We start from the raw sequence: 19,151 nt of genomic DNA, 5'->3' as shown, positions 1-19,151 counted from the left end.
AAATCTCAAAGTGCACAAAGATGTAAAAGAATGCTCATTTCAACACTGCATTTAATGACCAAGAGCTTTAGTGACTGCCATAGGAAAATGGATTGATACAAGACTGGGAATCCACACAGTAGAGAGTCTGCATCTACCGCCAAGAAGGAGGTTCTCGGGGCACAGTACTCAACCTCGGCGCTAATGACATTTGAGGCCAGAAAATTCTTTGTTGTGGGAAATGTCCTGTGTAATACAAGATGCTTAGCAGCATACCTGTCCGTTAGATACCAGAGCACCCTTCCCCAAGTAAAAACAATTAAAAAACATCCTGAAACATTGCCTAGAATCTCCTGGGGGGCGGGGGTGGAGGGTGGGGGGGAAGGAATCACTCATCTGGAGCTAATCAACTGAAACAGGCAGCCCTGATACATTGATAAGTGAAAAGAGCAAGATGCAGAATGACAAATTATATGATGGTGATTTTAGGTAAATGGAGATATATAAATGCATGTGTATAGAAAAGAGCTTGGATAGTTATGTAACAAAAAGTTGAATAACTGGGGGAGATGAGGGGGGACCAGGAGTGGGAGACTATCTTTTTCTACTTTATCCATTTAAGCATTTGTTTCAGTTTAGCAATTTTACTTCAAAAATGTAGTTTCTAGGCAAAAAACTCATATACACAATTGGACAGCAAGTGCAAATGTTTAAAACTTGGAGTAAAAGTCGTGGAAAAGGACCTGTAGTCAGAACAGGGAAAAGCCCCCACTCACGGTAGGTGTGCAGCAGGGCTCATGGGAGACCCACAGTTGCCAGCGGCTGCTTCCAGCACCTTGGCCTTCTAAGAAGCTAAAGCCACTATCTTCTAGTCTGACTGCAAGATAACCTTTTTCCTAAGGATTTCTTTTTTTCCCCTTCTTTGAGGCAGAAATTAATGGAATCCTGCCAGGATGCAGCTGAAAAGGCAAGTGCTGAAAGATTCAGTTCTATTTCCACCTACTGGCAGGAAAAAAGACAACAATGTTCAGTTCAGAAAAGACACAGCACAGCCCTAAAATGCTCAATTCACAGGGACCCTTCTAACCCTAAAAAAGATCTTCAGCCTTGAACGCAGATCATCTGACAGTAATGTGAGCTTAATTTGATTCAAAAGACCTCAAGTTATCTATCGAATTGACCACTGTACAGTCTTTACTCTAGGCAAAAACTCTCAAGAAAATAAATAATATTATCTTTGTTAACTTGCGATGGCACACTCTTTCTAATAAAGATACCCCCCCACACACACACACACACTTATTTAGCTCTTTTATGAGGCTCTCCAGTGCTACCATAAGCAGTGTAGTGTAGAGTTTAAAAGACAGGCTCAGAAAGGCCTGGTTCTGAGTTGTAGACTTTTCCGTTTACTACCAAGTCAACCTTCCAAGCTGCCGTTTCCTCTCTATTAAGTAGGGATCCTATTGTTATCACCTTATAGGGTAATTGTTAGGCTTAAATGAACTCATGAATTCAGTCCAGAACTTCACACACAGGAAATAAGTGTTAGCTATTTTTCATTGCACAGGAATTCCACTGCCTTCCACCCATTTCTCATATGGAAAACTGAGGCAAAGAGTGCTACTCAAGAGGGAGGGAACTCTGAACAGCAGGATGCTTTGCAGTTGTTGCCCCCACCTCACAGGTCATGGTGCAGGCCTCCCAAATTCCCCTTCTTTCCTATTTTGCTCAGAAACAGGATATCACCTTTAGTCATAATAGAAATGACAGCATATTTGTCTTATAACACGAATTTTCCAATCATGTGATCCAAACACTTTCCCATCACTCAAAGGTATAAATCAGCTCAAGACAGATGCCAATACCAAACCTTTCATGCCAAGACATTTTTATTGTAAAAGGCAGTTTAGTCAGTAGAAAAGGTAGTCAGTCTTCCAGGATGAACAAATGTGCAAATCCAAATTAGGAATTTGCCACTTAATTTTATACTGATTATGCTTTCTCAAGTAAACCTGCATGAATATTATATTTGAGCAGCATGAAAATTCTGCTGGCATACCTTTAAAATGATTGATTGCTATAACCAAAAATGTCTCATTAGGGTTAACCATTGGGAAAACATGCATCCGGTGCCTACACTGTGTTAGGTGATGGGAGAGAAGGCAATCAAGGCACATGGCTGCTCTCATAGGCTGCAAGTCTAGCTGGAGAGGTGCACATGCACCCAACTATCTAGCTTTTCTACTAAAGGTGCATAAACAACGTGCTATGGAATGGATGGAAGAGAGGGACTAATTTTTGGTGAATACAGAGGTTCAGGAAAGATGTCGAAGGAAAGATGATTCTTGAGTCAGTACTTGAAAGAATTTATCCAAGTGGAGAAGAAGAAGAAGGGAGATACAGAGGGCAATGTACAAAGGGAATGTACAGAGGGCAAGACAAAGGGCAGGCACTCAAAAGCCTACCATCTCTATGGAAGGCAATGAGTAGACCCTTCTTGCTGAGGTATAAATTCTCTACTTGATAAGAGAGCTGTAAAACCTATTAACATCGCTGTACCAGTTAGTATTAAGAGTTACTATTTTTAAAAATATCAATACCAAGCTCTGGAAAACAGATCAATGCAAAATTAGAAACAGAGGACTATTAAATAAAGCTATAATTATCAGTAACTGGACTGATTTCACCTAAGAAAAGAAAATGGATTGAAGCATCAGTTAAAAGGGCTTTGATACATTATTATGAAATTTATATCCTTACAAGCCAGAATCATAATGTATTTGAACAATTGTATTAATGCTGTTTAAATGATTATTAACATTTCTTGCTTGATAAAGTAATTCATAATACATTACCAATTAGAGACATCGCTAGGGTGACTAAACCCAAGACAGGAATAGCAAATAGATTTCATATTGTAGGCCCATTCTAAGTGAATGGTAGAGACTGCTTGGGATGCTGTGTTATGAATTTTTAGGTCATGTCTGGGCTCATTAGTAATGTCTGCCATGCATGCAGTGAACTAGTGGCAGCACATGTGCCCAACTTGGCCTTCCCTAACTCAAATCATAAAGAAACCTAAATAGAAAGAGAAACAAATTAAATCAATGAATTTATAATGGATTGAGCAGTAAAAACTCCCAACATGTTTCCTCCACTTCACTAGGCCAATGTCAATTCTGGCCTGGGTCTTCACTCCCCCATCTGGAGCATCTTCCCTTCTGACCTCCTACTACATATCCCTCAGGTCTAACTCAAGGCCCTTCTTTCTATGAAGCCATCCCTGACCACTTCCAACCCTCCCTGAGCTCCATATGACTCTAGACACCTCAGTTATAAGCTGGTAAGTAAGACGGTTGTTTGGAATGCAGAACATGCCTGTCTGCTGAAAAGATAATACAGGGAGAGGATGTGGCTCAAGTGGTTGGACATCCACCTCCCACATAAGAGGTCCCGGGTTCAGTTCCTGGTGTCTCCTGAAAAAAACAAAACAAACAGCAACCAAAATGCAACCAAAAGCCAACTCAGGGGAACCGATGTGGCTCAGTGGTTGAGTGCCAGCTTCCCACATAGGAGGTCCTGGATTCAATCCCCAACCCCTGGCACCTTAAAAAAAAAAAAAGATAATACAAATGTTGGTTAGTATCCTAAGCACTGAAGTAATGACAAGGGAAAAATGTATTGATCAGAATGTTCATTTAAAGATAAAGTATGATGAACTACTTGGGGTAAGAAGTTAGATTCCAAGAAGATGCCCACGGTTTGGGACAGGAAGCTGGATATGAAAGTCAGAAGGCGAGGAAAGCTGTGTGAGGAGTAGGGATGTGGGGAGGGGTGTGGAGAGAAGTACTCCTGGGCCCCCTGGCAAAGGTGACTTTGGAGTTGTAAATGGCAGAGGAGGAGCCAGGTTGTTATTGAGGGGTGTGTGAGGGAACCCTTCTCTTCCATCAGCACTTCAGGGTCTTCAGGAATCTCCACACTGCCCACCAAGGCTTCTGTGTAGGAGCGGTGATGCTGCTGGGAGAGTTCAACGAGGAGGCCCACGGGACGACATCTGGTTTACACTCCTTTATCCTTCATCATCATAAGAAATGGAGACAGAAAACTCTTACTGAGATTCTAGGAATTAAACATAAAAATAACAAAATAACACAAGTGTCATTGTTGGCCTGAGGAAAAAAACATTGGTTTACTTGTAGGAGAATAAAGAAATAAATGGAAACTTGGGAGAAGAGATTCTGAGCAGTCTCTAAACTTTAGTCTGCATGAGACACAAACTCAAATAGCTACAGGAGGCAAGCCAATGTTTAAAATGGGTAAGGGGGAGAGATGGTGGAAATAGGGAAGGTAAAACATAGAAACTCTGAGTCTTGTCCAAGAACATTCCAATCCAAATAATAACCATATTTACAGCCAAATATTGAAGGAGTATCTCATTTCAGCCTCAATAACTTCTCTCATGCCCATTTTATAGATGAAGAAATTAAGACTCAGCTGTTTGCCTTGATGGAACTAGGACCCCACCCAGGCAGACTGACTCCCACTGCCCTGAATATTGTGCTACAACACGGTCTTAACCACTACCCACATGTTTTCTGGTTCCTCAAGGGAATGAAACCATGGAAAAAAGACTGGGAAAAGAGGGGCAGAAATAGGAAGACAAGAATTAGTATAAAGGAGACGAAAGAAGGCAAAAAAAAAGTGATAATAAGTAGGGGGGAATAATGAGGTGGCAAAGAAAGAACACTTTGTAATGTAAACAGAAGAGGGTTGGAAGAGAGGTAGCAAGAAAGGGAAGGCAGGTTAAGATGTGTGTGCACGCACCATTGGAGGGAAGACTGCTTGAGCTGTAACAGGCAGAGCAGTAAAGTATGAATGACAGCTGGCCCACGTGCAGTGCTGATGCGCTCAAGGAGTGCCGTGCCACACAGGGGTGTCCCCGCGTAGGGGAGCCCCACGCACAAGGAATGCGCCCCCGTAAGGAAAGCCGCCCAGCGTGAAAGAAAGTGCAGCCTGCCCAGGAATGGTGCCGCCCACACGGAGAGCTGACACAACAAGATGGCGCAACAAAAAGAGACACAGATTCCCGTGCCACTGACAACAGACGCAGACAAAGAAGATGGATCAAATAGACACAGAGAACAGACAACCGGGGTGGGTGGGGAAAGGGGGGGAGGGGAGAGAAATAAATAAATAAATAAATCTTTTTTTTAAAGTGTGAATGACAGCAAGAGAGGAAGGAATTATGCAATGGGCACCTTTTTCCAGAGGAGGTAGAAAGAAGAAGAGCAGTAAGACAAGGTGATGCCATTTGCAAAGGGGAAGTATATCCCAAGCCAAAACGGCCTCAAAATGTGAGAGGAGCAGGGAAGCAGAAGTGTGCACCAACACATCTTCCAGACCTCTGTGTCCGTGCCTGAGACACACCAGGTGGGATGGCCATGCTCTAGTGAAGAGGTACCGGTTCTACAGAACTGACATGGCTTGACTCCCACCTCCAGCACTTGTTCACTCTCTGATGTTGAACAAGCTACTTAGTCTTCTTGGACTTCACTTTGTTGTCTGTAAAATGAGGATAGTAATGTCTCCTCCCTTGTTTACTGGCAAGAGTAAGTGTGCCAATGGGTGTAAAGAGCCTGGCACAGAGCACATACCAGGTATACCAGGAAGGAAGGATTAAGGTCAGCCAGTAGAGTCAAAGAAGAGTATAGAAAAGGAAGGTCCTAAAGAATCGGTAGGGTTTGAAGAAGAAAGAGGAGAATTGAGGCTGTGGGAACAGGGGGTTGGGGAGGAAATAGTTCATAAATGCATAAAAGCAGCAATGAGGCCAGACCTTAAGTCTGTGATGACCAGCGTGGAAACTTCCCCAATTAAAGAGAATAGCAGGAAATAGTGAAGAAAGATATTAAATTGGAAGGGAATCAGATTGTAGAAAGCTGTGGAACTTTTGCTCAAAAAAGGATATCTCTTTTTAAAGGAATGATCTATTGAGATGCCTTGGAGGCAATTGATATAGTAATTGGGTATTGAGAGCCCAGACTAAAGGTCATAAAGGAAAGGAAGAGAAGGAGCAGGTTAAGAGGTTATAAGAAGAACAAAACTGGTCTGAGGTGGGGGACCCATGGACCTAGGGAAGGGAGGGAAGCAGAGGTCTTTTTCCTTGGGATAAAGCCATTAACAGAAGATGTGAGCTCAGGAAAATCAGACATTCAGGCAACCCTTGCACAGATGTTCTTAACATATTTGCTCAACATTTACTTATTGGGGCAAGGACAAAAAATGAACTTCCATTAATAAACAATGTAGGAGACAACCAGCAAGATGGCGATGGAGTAAGGAGCTACTAGGCTCAGCTCTTGCTGCAGGGCAGTTAGTAAACACCTAGGCTATCAGAGCTACCTGAAGCACCTGTTTGGGTACTCCAGGAGACCAGAGGAGCATCCTGCAACCTCCTTGAAGGAATGGAGGGAGGAGACTGCCCATCTGCAGAGAAGATTTATAAGTAGAGCGCTTCATGCCATGGAGGCCAGTACCCATCCTCCACTGGAGGCACAAGCCACCTCTGGAGCTGTTCTGCGGTTAGAATTAAAAGCTCCACTTCCCCAAAACGGGGGAGGAAGAGACGGCTGGGCACCAAATTCAGCTAATGATGAGTAAATTCAGTGGGCTAAAGTATAATCAGAGAACTAATGTTCGAGCCTCTCCATGCAAGAAAGAGGCCAGGAGCCACCATCTTAACTCTGCGCCTAGCATGAGGGGAAGCGGGACAGACAGAAAATCACAGTGGTGGTAGGAACTGGCTTCTTTCCATCCAGATCAGATGCAGTTCTAGCCTAGGCCCCACTGCCACCTCCACAAGGAGGAAGCTGCAGGGACCTGCACCAGCTTCTCCAGGAAATTACCAGCTAAGCCACAGAGGCCAGTGATTATACAACTCTGGTGGCATGAGCCACCCCAGGAGCTACTCTGTGGCTGGAATTTGAAGCTCCATTTCCAAAAAACAGGGGAGGAGGAGACAGTTGGCTGCCGATTTCGGCTACTGATTGGTAGACTCAGCTGGCTAAGATATAACCCTGGGAACATCTAGGGGGTGAATCTGCCCAAGGAGGAAAGAGGCCTGTAGCAGCCACTTTAACTCTGCCCCAGCCTGAGGGGAAGCCCGGCTGGACCAAAAATTACAGTGATGGTAGGAACCAGTTTCTTTGACCCAGATGGGCCTGCAGCCCTAGCCTAGGCTTCAGCCCCAACTCTGGCAGGGAGAAGGCTGGTGGGCCAGGTAACTGTAGGTACCTTTGGCTGGCACAGACTGAAAATTGTAAGTCTACCGGGACAACTGCGGTCATCTTGGACCTGCACTGCATAGATTCTCTCCACATCTGCAGCTCTATCCCTGCCCTAGGCAGGGGAGAGAGGGGAGTGAAACTTCATCAGTCTCTCTGGGCAACTACGGTCTCGGCCTGCACCACTTCAATTATTCCACACAGCTGTGAATGTGTCTATTCCCCTGGCAAAGGAGAAAGTTGGGAGAAGCTTCATTGGTCCCTGGTGCAATGAGGAAAGCTTGAGCCTCCACAGCTTACAGCACCAGCTACGTCCTTGGCTCCTACTATACAACCAGCAAGAGAGAAAAGGCAGGAAGCCTTAAACTAAAGAGAAAAACTGTACCCAGAATAAATAAGCTTGTTATTCAGAAGCCAAGACACCAATAAAAAATTACAGTCCACACCAAGAAACAGGAAGATACGGTCCAGTTAAAATAACAAGATAAGCCTCCAGATGACATAAAAGAGTTGAGACAGCTAATCATAGATATTCAAACAAATCTCCTTAATAAAATCAATGAAATGGCTAAAGAGATTAAGGATATTAAGAAGACACTGGACAAGCACAAAGAAGAATTAGAAAGCATACACAGAAAAACAGATCTTATGGGAATGAAAGGCGTAATAAATGAAATTAAAAAAACATTGGACTCATATAATAACAGATATGAGGAAGCAAAGAAAGTATCGGTGAACTTGAAGAAATGGCCTCTGAAAGTGAAAACACAAAAGAAAAGATGGGTCTTTCGGCTTGAAGGAGCCAGGGTGCAACTTTCTTTGGTCGCCCCGCATCCAGGTTCATCCAACACCAGCTGCCTCCACCATGCTGCCCAAGTTTGACCCCAACGAGATCAAAGTCATGTACCTGAGATGCACTGGAAGGGAAGTCGGTGCCACGTCTGCCCTGGCCCCCAAGATCAGCCCCCTCAGACTGTCTCCAAAAAAGGTTGGTGATGACATTGCCAAGGCAACTGGTGACTGGAAAGGTCTAAGGATTACACTGAAACTGACTATCCAGAACAGACAGGCCGAGATCGAGGCGGTACCTTCTGCCTCTGCCCTGATCATCAAAGCCCTTAAGGAACCACCCAGACACAGGAGGAAGCAGAAAAACATTAAGCACAGTGGAAATATCACTTTTGATGAGATCGTCAGCACTGCCCAACAGATGTGGCACTGATCTTTAGCCAGAGAACTCTCTGGAACCATTAAGAGATTCTGGGGACTGCCCAGTATGTGGGCTGCGATGTGGATGGCCGCCACCCTCATGACATCAGATGACATCAACAGTGGTACAGTGGAATGCCCAGCTGGTTAAGAACTACAAAGGAAAATATTTCAATAAATGATCATTTGACAGCCAAAAACAAAAAACAAAAAAAACCCCAGAAAACAAAAAAACAAAAGAAAAGATGAAGAATGGAAAAAATTGAACAAGGTTTCGGGGAAGTAATGGCAGCAAAAGGCATGCAAACATACATGTCATGGGTGTCCCAGAAATAGAAGAGAAGGGAAAAGGGACAGAAGGAATATTTGAAGAAATATGGTAGAAAATTTCCTGACCCTATTGTAGGACATAGATATCTGTGTCCAAGAAGCATAACATATTCCTATCCAAATAAATCTGAAAAGACCAACTCTGAGACACATACTAACCAGAATGTCAAATGCCAAAGACAAAGGGAGAATTCTGAGAACAACAAGGGAAAAGCAATGCATAACAAATAAGGGATATCCAATAAGATTAAGTGCTAATTTCTCACCAGAAACCATGGAGGCAAGAAGACAATGGTCTGATACATTTAAGATACTACAAAAGAAAAACTTCCAGCCAAGAATCTTATATCCAGCAAAACCGTCTTTCAAAAATTAGGGCGAGGGAAGCGGACTTGGCCCAGTGGTTAGGGCATCCACCTACCACATGGGAGGTCTGCAGTTCAAACTCCGGGCCTCCTTGACCTGTGTGGAGCTGGCCCACGCACAGTGCTGATGCGTGCAAAGAGAGTCGTGCCACACAGGGGTGTCCCCCACGTAGGGGAGCCCCGTGCACAAGGAGTGTGCCCCATAAGGAGAGCCGCCCAGGGTGAAAGAAAGTGCAGCCTGCCCAGGAATGGCACCGCACACATGGAGAACTGACACAACAAAATGACGTAATAAAAAGAAACACAGATTCCCCTGCCGCTGACAACAACAGAAGCAGACAAAGAAGAACACACAGCAAACAGACACAGAGAACAGACAACTGCAGTGGGGAGAGGGGAGAGAAATAAATAAATAAATAAATCTTTTTTAAAAATTAGGGTGAGATTAGAATATTCACAAATAAACAGAAACTAAGAGAATTTCTAAGCAAGAGACCAGATTTTTAGGAAATACTAAAGGGTGTGCTAGAACCTGAAAAGAAAAGATAGGAGAAAGAAGCCTGGAACAGAGTCTAGAAATGGAAGATGATATCAATAAAAGTAACTAAAACTGTCAAAAGAGTGATAAAAATAAAATATGACAGATAAAACTCAAATAGTCAGGAATAAACTTAACCAACGATGTAAAGCACTTGCATTCAGAAACTGCAACTCAATGTTAAAACAAATTTAAAAAGGCATAAATAACTGGAAAAATATTCCATGCTCATGGATTGGACGACTAAATATCATCAAGATGTCAATTCTACTCAAAGTGATATACAGATTCAATGCAATCCCAATAAAAATTCCACCAGTATGAAAAAAAATTGAAAACATGATTATCAAATTTATTTGGAAAGGTAAGGGGTCCTGAATAGCCTGAAACATCTTAAAAAGGAAAAGCAAACCCTCATCTCCAGACTTTAAATCATATTACCTAGCTATAGTGGTAAAAACAGCACGGTACTGGCATAAAGACAGACATATAGACCAAGGGAACCAAATTTATAGTTCAGAAACAAACTCTCACATGTATGGTCAAGTGATTTTTGACCAGCCTGTCAAACCTACACAACTTGGGCAGAACAGTCCATTCAACAAATGGTGCTCAAAGAATTGGCTATCCATAGCCAAAAGAAGGAAAGAGGACTCCTATCCCACACCTTATCCAAAAATTAACTCAACATGGATCAAAAACCTAAAAATAAAAGCAAGAACCATAAAACTTCTAGGAGAAATTGTAGGAAAATATCTTTAAGACCTGGTGGTAGGTAGTGGATTCTTAAAGGAGATAAGAAGAAGACTGAGTAGACTACTGATGTTTAATGTATGCAGAAGTTTTAATTAGCTTTACTGTAAAAAGAGTGGAAATGTATAGAGTGGATGATAACACATGGTGAATAACAGCTAGTTTATAAATGGGGATATGGCTGAAAATGGTAGTCTAGGTATATAAATGCCAATTGACAAAATGCTAGAGAATAATCTAGGAAATAAATAGCACAGTAAACCAAAAGGTAGATGAGAACTGTGGTTAATGGTACAGGTGTAAGAGTGTCCTTTGTGACCTAGAGGAAATGTACATCACTACTGCAGGATGGTGGGAATGTGGAGAAGCATGGGGAAAATAGAGCCGGAGTGACCTGCAGGACTGTGGTTAGCAGTAATAATATTCTTGTGTATGTGTGAAAGATGTACTGTGTTGATAATGAAGCAATATGGACAATGTGAGCCAAATGTACACTACGGATGTGGTAACAATCAGATGATATTATCTTATCTGTAGCAAATGTTCCACCACAATGTGGTGTGTTGATGGAGGGATGTTGTTTGAGAATTCTGCACATGTGCATGATTGTTTTATAAGTTTACAACTTCTGTCATAAAAAATATATTTAAAAAATAATAATAGGGTGGGTTGGGGGAAAGACATACCAAATGTAAGATAAGGACGATGATTAGTAGTAAGATTTTTTAAAAAAATATTTATTTTTATTTATTCCTCTCCCCTTCCCCCCGCCAAACCCCCCTGTTGTCTGCTCTCTGTGTCCATTTGCTGTGTGTTCTTCTTTGTCCGCTTCTGTTGTTGACAGCGGCACGGGAATCTGTGTTTCTTTTTGTTGCGTCATCTTGTGTGTCAGCTCTCCGTGTGTGTGGCACCATTCCTGGGCAGGCTGCACTTTCTTTCGCACTGGGCGGCTCTCCTTATGGGGCGCACTCCTTGTGTGCGGGGGTCCCCTACACAGGGGACACCCCTGCTTGGCACAGCACTCCTTGCATGCATCAGCACTGCGCATGGGCCAGCTCCACACAGGTCAAGGAGGCCCAGAGTTTGAACCGCGGACCTCCCATGTGGTAGACAGACACCCTATCCACTGGGCCAAGTTCGCTTCCCAGTAGTAAGATTTTGACAATATTCTTAGATAATTTTTAACAAGCGTCTCGTGACAATGCAAGGTGTTGGTAGAGGGTTGATGTATGGGACCCCTGTATGATGTTAAGCATGTTTGCTTTGTAAGTTCACAACTTTTAGTATACACTTAATTGTTCATGTATTTTCATATATAAATGATATAAAAATAATAATAATAGGGTTGGGTGGAGGAAAGGTACTTTGGTTAGTAGTAATATTTTGACAATGCTCTTCAATCATTAGTTAAAAAGGTTTAACAACAATGCAAGTTATTGGTGGTAGGGTGAGTTATGAGAGTCCTGTATGATGTCATATATGTTTGTTTTGTAAGTTCACAACTATTATTATATACTTATTGTTTATGTTTATGTATGAGTGATATACTTCAATAAATTAATTTTTTTTTAAAAAAAACAATGTATACCTCATTCTTTATGTGACAAGGAATTTATACATCCATTGATTACATGCATTTGTTTCTGAACCAGCCATCTCAAACTGTTTAAAATTCGGATAATACAATAAGTTTTTCTTGTGCCATGCATTATTCAGATTCAAAATTGGCTGACTGTACTTGGTGGGAGAACTGATCATTTATGGGTTGGTGCTGATACCTGTGAGTGCAATGTCAAGCCACACACAGGTCAAGTCACAAGCTCATTCTTTGTAGACAGGGCAGCATGGTGAGCAAGCTTTAGAACAGTTTTTATTTGCATGTCATCTCCTTCCACAGGAAAAGACAAATTTCCCTTTCCCTAGTTATCCTAGGAGTTGACTTTGAAAAGCTGAGTTAACTGGCATTTTATCTCCAATTTTTTTCTAGAAATATTTTAGTATCTCTTATAAAACTGGAGCCCCCCAGAAAGCTGCACTGTGGACCTGCCTCTTATTATGGCTTTGGTTAGACCCCACTCCACTTTTCAATGGACATACACCTTAAATCATGGTCACCCTGTGTTTACTCAAGTCATGGCTTCAAAATGAGGAACAATTAGGTCAGATGCTCTCAAAACATTTTACTGCAAATGTCTGTCCACTGCTTCCCTAACTGTAGTTCTTAAATTACAACCCTTTGGACAATAACTTAAATTCCAAATCTTTGCTTCCAAAACTTGAATGAGAACTCTCTCCCTGTCCATAACCCCACTCCCACCCTCCAGGTCTGGCTTAATATTCCAGGGTAGAATTTCTGCTTTCGGTCTTGACCTCAGATGGCATTCAGTTCAAGTTATGCCAGCCCCATAAAATGAACCAAATGGTTGGCCATACTTTTGTTTGGGGACAACTGCATAGCATTAAAGTTCTGTATTCCTTCTTTTTTTTTTAAGATTTATTCTGTCATTTATTTAATTCCCCCCCCCCTCAATTGTCTGTTTTCTGTGTCTATTTGCTGCGTCTTGTTTCTTTTGTCTGCTCCTGTTGTAGTCAGCAGCACGGGAAGTGTGTGCGGCGCCATTCCTGGACAGGCTGCACTTTCTTTCGCGCTGGGCAGCTCTCCTTATGGGTGCCCTCCTTGCGCATGGGGCTCCCCTATGCGGGGGACATCCCTGTGTGGCGCAGCACTCCTTGCGCGCATCAGCGCTGTGCATGGGCCAGCTCCACACGGGTCAAGGAGGCCCCGGGTTTGAACCGCGGACCTCCCATGTGGTAGACGGACGCCCTAACCACTGGGCCAAGTCCGTTTCCCTGTATTCCTTCTTGAAAGTAGTCTGATAGGGTAAAAAGAACATGGGCTTCGTAGCCAGGCAGATACGAATTGAAATTAAAGCACGAGCTATGACTTGGTACAAGTTACTTAGCTTCTCTGAGCTGAAGGCTTTTCAACTGTAAAGAGAGGATGTTTGTAAAAGATTCCTTCTCCTTCACTCCTCATTCCTCCTTCCATTCATTGTTTACTAAACACCTCCTAAGCACTGGGGTAGGGTAAGAGGGTGGTGAGAAAAGATACTATCCTTTCCTCAGTGAGATTATGGTTTAGTAGAGGAAGACAGATGTAAACAAATTAATGCAGTCAATGGTACTGACTCTGTGAGGCTCTATGGCAGGGAGGTTAAGCAATTGAGAGCCAGGCTGCCTAAATTCAAATCCTGGCTCCACTAAGTACTAGCTGGGAGATCTAGAACAATTTCACTTAGCCACTCTGTGCCTCAGTTTCCTCATCTGTAAATTGGAGACAATGTATAAGGATTTAATTAGTTAACACACGCAAAGCTTGGCACAGAGTAAGTACTCCATGTATGTTAACTAGTATGATGATGATGGAATAACTTTGGGGCCTGGTGAGAGCACAAGGAAGAGTGACCAATTCTACTTGATGAGGAGACCAAAGAAAGGCTTCATAGAAACAGTGTCACTCACACTAAGTTTTACAGATGGCTGGTAGTTGTTTGGTGGATAAGAACAGAGTGGGCATTCTGGGCACAGGTGGCTGTAGGAGCAAAGGCATGAGCAAACTAATAGACTGGGACTGCCCAAAGAACCATAATATGCAGAAGCTGCAGAGGAGGGCATGAGGCAGGAGGAGGAAGCCTGTTAGAAGAGGGCGTTATGTACTACCACGAGGGCTTGGCTCCTATCCTGTGGACTATGAAACCTGCCTCCCTCCTCTCCAAGATCCACTCTCCTCCCTTTTCCACCATGCTCCATGCTCTGGAAGCTGACCAATCTGGATGCACCACAGGCTCCCTTGCCTTCTGCTCTTGTGTTGGATTCATCCAATGGGGAGCAGCAGCAGGAGTTCAGAGGGAGGAAGGCCCCTTCCCGCTCCCTGCATTCTTGCTGCAGGCTGGATGCATCTCTCCCCCAATCACAGCTCAGGTCAGGCAGCCTTCCTTCTCTGCCTCTTTTTCCACTCCTTCCCCTTCCCCTTTCTTGCCCTTTTATGCTAGCCCTGAGTTACTGCACTAGTCCTTGTGCCCCTAAACCTTGCCATACATTTCTAAATAGCATTTTCATCAAACTGTCTTCAAGTTGTATATTTTGAATGTTCCATGTGTTTCCTAAATTCACCCTGACTTATAAAAGCCTCTTGGGTTATTTTTAACAGTGATGAGATGAGATTGATTGGCATTTCAGAGGGGACTCTAGCTATTGTGTGGAAGATGGTTTCGGGGCAACAAGAGTAGAGACAGGAAGCAGATGTGGCTCAAGTGATGGAGCCTCTGCCTACCATATGGGAGGACCCAAGCTTGATCCCTGGGGCCTCCTGGTGAAAAAGAAGAAGAGAAAGTATGCTTGCATGGCGAGCCAGTACACATGTGGCAAGTTGAATGCCTGCACAGTGAGCTGAGTACCCACATGAGTGCCCATGCAGTAAGCTGAATGCCTGTGAGATGATCCAGTGTCCATGCAAGTGAGTCACACAGCAAGACGATGATGCAACAAAAAAAGAGAGACCAAGGGAGAATCAAGGTGAAGCGCAGCAGAGACCAGGATCTGAGGTGATGCAATTGACGGAGAACCTCTCTCCACATCAGAGATTCCCAGGATCGAATCCCGGTGAAACCAAGAGGAGAAAGATGAGAAGAGAAGACAAAAAGAGAAACAGATACAGAAGATCACACGGCAAATAGACACAGACAGCAAAAAGAGCAGGGAGGGTCGGGGGTAAAAAAAAGAGTAGAGACAGAACTTTTTTAACAGTGCTTCCCAAATCAGGAATGGTTGTTAAAAATATAGATTCCAAGGCCCCATCAACAAAGACTGTGATTCAGTAGGCCTGCAACAGGGTCCCCAAATCTGTATTTTTAAAAAAGATCCCATGTGATTATGAAGGAGCCTCTCAATTATCCAGGAACACTGACCAATAAGTTGGGCAGAATCCAGTAGAGATCCAGAGGAAGGGGGGGGGGGGGGGGGAATATCTGATAGGATAGGTCCTAAAGGACCTAGAATGAAGGGGAAGGAAATCAGAAGCATAAGTAGGGGAACTCACTTTGAGAAGGCTAAAGGACACCTCTTCTTTCGAAGGTGGGCAAAGCAAAGTGTTGTAGAAAGGAAGAGAAAAGAATTCATACCTTGTAACTTCAATTTCTTCATGGGAGTAAGAGGCAGAGTCATATACTGAGCCGGAAAGGGCAGGTGAAGGTGGGAGAGACTACAATGATGCAGGTTTGGAATGCAGAAAGTGATGGCAAAGGGCATTTTAGTACTGCTAGCTGGCGCCAAGACAAGAGATTGTGAATTTGTGTCATCCAAGGGCCTTTTGTCATTTCTTCCCAACAATACTTTGCAAGTCCATATATAGAAATGGAGAAGGCAATAGTTGGGTTGGTCTATGTTGGAAGGGTTGCATAGTAGGTGTAATAGAAAGACAAGGGGCCCAGGATGTTGAAATCAAACACAAGCATGGGAGTAGCAACACTGAAATGTGAGGAAGAACAGGCAAAGGATGCTGTCCTTGGTCCTGAACTATTACTGCACACCAGGACTTGGTCATTTCGGTGTTAAGTTGGGGGTGGGATGGTATGTGTGTCCAGCCCCTCCTAAAACCCCCACCACACTAGACTTATGGTGTCAAAGATGGTACTCCCAACCCCTTAACACTGTTAATGCTGTGAATACAGGGCCTGCATAATTCAGTCTGGAAATTGTTTGTTGAAGGATACAATTCTGACAGTCACAAATATTACTTAAGGAATTAATTGAAGACATACTTATTGAGAACTTTCTATGTACCAGACATTGTGCTGGGTAGAAGGGATATAGTAATAGAAAAAAAACTGAGAAAGCTTCTTCCCAACTCAAATGTTTTATTTGCTTTTCTTAAAGACCATCAGCAGGGGCCATTCACCGCTTGCCATTCCTCTCCAATTCGCTTTCACTTTCCAGCAGTGTTCTCTACAAAATGATCTCCTCCAAGCTCTTTCTCTCTCTCTACACACAGATCTTTGTGATGTCTCTTCTCCCCACTTCCCCCCCCCCCCCCGCCCGGGTGTCTATTATCATATAGATGAGCTTAGCTTCTCTCAGCAAGCCAGACCACTGCCTCTTTTGGAAGGGAGAACAAAGGGAGACAGGTGAATAAGGCTGGGATACATGGGGTTTGCTCATAGCAGAGCAGCTGTTCTGAAGAGGGGAGGAGGAAAAGGCAGCAGGAAGGATGCTCATGGGAGAAGAGACCAGGAGGAATGGTATTGGATACATCCTGGGGATTTGGCCAGAGAAGGCAGGAGAGGAGGCTTGGGCATGAGGCGGTGGGCACGCAGACCGGGGATGAGGGATCAGTGAAGGGGGTGTTGATGGGTGACAAAAGTAGGTAAAAGGAAGTGAGAACATCAGGGAAGAAGGATACTTGGGCGATCTGCTAATAGAATCACGTTTTTATGAAGTTCAGAAGTACAGAGCTGAGAGTCCCATGATGATTCATGTACTTCCCTGGAGCCTGATACGTTGCCAAGATCTGCTATAGAGCACTGTGGTCTGGAGACTGAATTCAGGAAGGCTACATTTGACTATGTTGTTCAGTCGCCAATATAAAATCTGGGAAGGACTTTCCAGTAGTGGAAGGTGGAGATAAGCCCCCATAGCTGTCATTCCCAGATTTTCCAACTTTCTGCTTGAGGGTTAATAATGTCTTTGAAATCTAAAGACAAGAAAAAACAAGAAACCAATAGCTAATGCTTATGGAATATTTACTCTATACCAGGCAGCCTGTGAATTATGAAGTGCTTTGCAAATTCCCATTTAATTCTCACATCAGTCCTATAAAATAGGTACAACTAACATAACTATTTAACAAATATCAAGACGAGGAAGTTAAGTAACTTGTCTAAGGTCAGCTCACAGGCAAGAGAGCTGGGACACCAACTCAGGCCATTTGAGTGCACAGCCCACACTCTTAACCACTGACTATCAAAATAATACCTAATATGTACCTAGTGTCAGGTACTGTCCTTAATGTTTTACATTTATGAACTCTTTTAATCCTTACAAATCTGAGAAAGATACAGCTATACTGCCATTTTAAAGATAAGGAAACTGAGGCACAAAGAGCACAGCACTTGCCCTAAGGGACACAACTATAAGAGGTTGGCCTGGATTCCACATCAGGCAGTCTGGCTCAAGAGTGTTTCCTCTTAACCGCTAAGTTGCATTCTCACGTGAGGTGTTCTATCAAATGGCATCATGGGAGGCATGTCAAAACAAAAACTAATTTTGGTACTTCAGCTTTTGATGTGCTATAATTTAGATTCCAGTGGGTTGAACTGTCACTCTTTACTTGCTTGGCAAAAAAATAGAAAATCCTGGAGGACAGCTTTTTTATAATCATTACAGCAGTATAAAGGCCAATTTCTCTTTTGTTACAGTAAGGTAACTAATGATATGCACATCATTAGTTTATGAACTCTTTTAATCAGATTAGAAAATCTGACCACTCTGATGTAAATCTATTTGTCCTAAACATTTTACTCATGGGTGCTTCAATCCTCACCACAGATGTATGGTGTGGGTTTTCCTCTTCCACTGGAGCTAAGAACTACCATTTACAGACCACCTGTTTAAGCTAATCTTTTGATCTCAATAAAGGAGCTACATTTTCAGGACCAATCTGTTATAATCTTCCTACATAACTGGTTTCTCAAGGTTGTCTCACTGAGAAATAAGTTTTGTAGAAAGTCTGCTCAGACCAGAAAAGAAAAAAACAAAATGAGTTTTGCTTGACACTTGCCACGCTGAGCATTCAGTGCCCTTGCCCCATGGTTTCCTCCCCACAGAACCTTGGGGAGGCACGTTTTCTGCCGTTTCCTTAATCTCACAACTGAGAAACACCAGAAGGGTTTCATAAAGTTGAAAAAGGCAGAGAAAATACAAGTCTAGTAATTGTGCCTGGGTTCATGCTAACACTAATGTATCACAGCTGCAAAAAATATTTCCTACTTCTCAATCAAAGAGTCTAGGAGTTCAATATAAATGCACTAATCCTTATAATTTTCTTGTAAGGCAGGCCACAAGAGTACTCATTTCTTCAAGGCACAGGGAAGTTAAGTCTTGCCAAGCTCACAAAACTAAGAAACAGACATTTAGAGCAAGCTAATACTATTTCCTACATTCTCCAATATTTTTATATGTTTTTGCTCTTTGCTATATAATTACATTTTCTAACCAGTTCTATCAGCTGTGATATCACAGTATTATTTCTGATAATAATAACAAAAGCCCCAACTTACTGAATACTTACTAGGCCCCAGGCACTGTACTAAGCCTTTACACATATCTAGTCACTCAAGTCTTTCAACCATACTAGGAAATAAGCAGCAAGACTGTCTCCATTTTATAGCTGAGAAAGCTGAACTTAGAAAGGGAAAGCATCATGACCAAAATCAAAGCCACGCTGCCTCTCATACCACTTGAGCCCTGACCTACATACCACATGCCATTAAAATCATGAAAATTAAAGAAATGCCCATGTGAATACTGGTTTCAGCTGCCTTTTAATTTTACACAAGACAAACAGAAAGCACAAATAATGCTTCCACCATAAATTGATGTAATTTAACAGTGTGCTGAATTTAATCAAACCCAGGCATTGCC

At 42.9% G+C, this 19,151-nt stretch overlaps 1 protein-coding gene and 1 pseudogene across 3 annotated transcripts in view; one reads left to right on the top strand and one right to left on the bottom strand.

Annotated features, from left to right (window-relative positions):
* The window catches only part of PLCE1 (phospholipase C epsilon 1), a 384,952-nt gene that overhangs the window by 268,908 nt on the left and 96,893 nt on the right, over nucleotides 1-19,151 (bottom strand). The gene's annotated exons all lie outside the window — the stretch shown is intronic.
* LOC101436859 (large ribosomal subunit protein uL11-like) lies at nucleotides 8,125-8,666 on the top strand (annotated as a pseudogene).

The sequence above is a fragment of the Dasypus novemcinctus genome, chromosome 6, assembly GCF_030445035.2.
Source record: "Dasypus novemcinctus isolate mDasNov1 chromosome 6, mDasNov1.1.hap2, whole genome shotgun sequence".
NCBI lineage: Eukaryota > Metazoa > Chordata > Mammalia > Cingulata > Dasypodidae > Dasypus > Dasypus novemcinctus.
This window is presented reverse-complemented; position numbering and strand designations above follow the sequence as displayed.